Raw genomic sequence first — 3,820 nt, 5'->3', positions numbered from 1 at the left:
TCACTGACTACAGTAGTGAATTATATAACCACCTCTCATTTCCTTTCAATTCAGGTATTGCGGACCAGACTAAAACACCCCCTTGCCAGAGTGACCACCCTCCCAAGTACCCACAGTAACATCCCAATGGACCGGGTATACTGTGCATCACTGTGAATGCCACTTACCAATCAGACAGGTGCTGAGAAGGAGACTGACAGGAGAGGGCTGTAATAGACAGTGCATGTCTGCAGTCACTAGGTGCGTGTGAGGGACAGAGGGACAGCACTGGGTGACACCAGGAAGGAAATATGTCTCAGCTCACTCTCACACCTTACTAGGGGCTGATTCTCACGCTAGTGCAACTGCGGACAGATCATGTGCACAGAATGCAATGGCAGACTACACACGCACCTCACCACACACACTCACCTTACCGTACACTGCACCACACACATCACCATACACTGCCCCCTACACCTCACCACACACACACTCACCTTACCACACACATCACCATACGCTGCCCCCTACACCTCACCACACACACACTCACCTTACCACACACATCACCATACACTGCCCCCTACACCTCACCACACACACTCACCTTACCATACACATCACCATACACTGCCCCCTACACCTCACCACACACACTCACCTTACCATACACATCACCATACACTGCCCCCTACACCTCACCACACACACTCACCTTACCATACACATCACCATACACTGCCCCCTACACCTCACCACACACACACTCACCTTACCACACACATCACCATACGCTGCCCACTACACCTCACCACACACACACTCACCTTACCACACACATCACCATACGCTGCCCCCTACACCTCACCACACACACACTCACCTTACCACACACATCACCATACACTGCCCCCTACACCTCACCACACACACTCACCTTACCGTACACTGCACAACACACATCACCATACGCTGCCCCCTACACCTCACCACACACACACTCACCTTACCATACACCTTACCACACACATCACCATACGCTGCCCCCTACACCTCACCACACACACACTCACCTTACCGTACACTGCACCATACACCTCACCACACACATCACCATACACTGCCCCCTACACCTCACCACACACACACTCACCTTACCATACACTGCACCATACACCTTACCACACACATCACCATACGCTGCCTCCTACTCCTCACCACACACGCACTCACCTTACCATACACTGCACCATACACCTTACCACACACATCACCATACGCTGCCCCCTACACCTCACCACACACACACTCACCTTACCATACACTGCACCATACACCTCACCACACATATCACCATACACTGCCCCCTACACCTCACCACACACACTCACCTTACCATACACTGCACCATACACCTTACCACACACATCACCATACGCTGCCCCCTACACCTCACCACACACACACTCACCTTACCATACACTGCACCATACACCTCACCACACATATCACCATACACTGCCCCCTACACCTCACCACACACACACTCACCTTACCATACACTGCACCATACACCTTACCACACACATCACCATACGCTGCCCCCTACACCTCACCACACACACTCACCTTACCATACACTGCACCATACACCTTACCATACACATCACCATACGCTGCCCCCTACACCTCACCACACACACACTCACCTTACCGTACACTGCACCATACACCTCACCACACACATCACCATACACTGCCCCCTGCACCTCACCACACACACACTCACCTTACCATACACTTCACCCTACACCTTACCACACACATCACCATACGCTGCCCCCTACACCTCACCACACACACACTCACCTTACCGTACACTGCACCATACACCTCACCACACACATCACCATACACTGCCCCCTACACCTCACCACACACACACTCACCTTACCATACACTGCACCATACACCTCACCACACACATCACCATACACTGCCCCCTGCACCTCACTACACACACACTCACCTTACCATACACTTCACCCTACACCTTACCACACACATCACCATACACTGCCCCCTACACCTCACCACACACACTCACCTTACCATACACTTCACCCTACACCTTACCACACACATCACCATACACTGCCCCCTACACCTCACCACACACACACTCACCTTACCATACACTGCACCCTACACCTTACCACACATATACGCACATCACCAAACACCTCACCACACACACACTCACCTTACCATACACCTTACCACACACATCACCATACACTGCCCCCTACACCTCACTACACACACACACACACACACACACACACACACACACACACACACACACACACTCACCTTACCATACACTGCACCCTTCACCTTACCACAAACATACACACATCACCATACACACTCACCTTACCATACACTGCTCCCTACACCTCACCACACACACACACTCACCTTACCGTACACTGCACCATACACCTTACCACACACATACGCACATCACCATACACCTCACCACACACACACTCACCTTACCATACACCTTACCACAAACATCACCATACACTGCCCCCTACACCTCACCACACACACACACACACACACACACACACACACACACACACACACACACACACACACACGTCACCTTACCATACCCTGCACCCTACACCTTACCACAAACACACACACATCACCATACACCTCACCACACACACTCACCTTACCATACACTGCACCATACACCTTACCACACACATCACCATACACTGCCCCCTACACCTCACCACACACACACTCACCTTACCGTACACTGCACCATACACCTTAACACACACATACGCACATCACAATACACCTCACCACACACACTCACCTTACCATACACTTCACCATACACTGCCTTCTACACCTCACCACACACACACACACACACACACACACACACACACACACACACACACACACACACACACACACACACACTCACCTTACCATACACTGCACCATACACCTTACCACACACATCACCATACACTGCCTTCTACACCTCACCACACACACACACTCACCTTACCATACACCTTACCACACACATCACCATACACTGCCTTCTACACCTCACCACACACACACACACACTCACCTTACCATACACCTTACCACACACATCACCATACACTGCCTTCTACACCTCACCACACGCACACACACTCACCTTACCATACACTGCACCATACACCTTACCACACACATCACCATACACTGCCCCCTACACCTCACCACACACAGACTCACCTTACCATACACTGCACCCTACACCTTACCACAAACATACACACATCACCATACACCTCACCACACACACTCACCTTACCATACACTGCACCATACACCTTACCACACACATCACCATACACTGCCCCCTACACCTCACCACACACACACTCACCTTACCGTACACTGCACCATACACCTTACCACACACATACGCACATCACCATACACCTCACCACACACACTCACCTTACCATACACTGCACCATGGGGGTCATTCCGAGTTGTTCGCTTGCAAGCTGCTTTTAGCAGCTTTGCACACGCTAAGCCGCCGCCTACTGGGAGTGAATCTTAGCATATTAAAATTGCGAACGAAAGATTAGCAGAATTGCGAATAGACACTTCTTAGCAGTTTCTGAGTAGCTCCAGACTTACTCGGCACCTGCGATCAGTTCAGTGCTTGTCGTTCCTGGTTTGACGTCACAAACACACCCAGCGTTTGCCCAGACACTCCTCCGTTTCTCCAGCCACTCCC

General features: G+C 51.2%; 1 pseudogene; it reads left to right on the top strand.

Annotated features, from left to right (window-relative positions):
• Positions 1-373: 373 nt before the first annotated feature.
• LOC134929700 (mucin-3B-like) lies at positions 374-3,594 on the top strand (annotated as a pseudogene).
• The last annotated feature ends 226 nt before the right edge of the window (positions 3,595-3,820 follow it).

Source organism: Pseudophryne corroboree, chromosome 5, assembly GCF_028390025.1.
Source record: "Pseudophryne corroboree isolate aPseCor3 chromosome 5, aPseCor3.hap2, whole genome shotgun sequence".
Classification (NCBI taxonomy): Eukaryota; Metazoa; Chordata; class Amphibia; order Anura; family Myobatrachidae; genus Pseudophryne; species Pseudophryne corroboree.
This window is presented reverse-complemented; position numbering and strand designations above follow the sequence as displayed.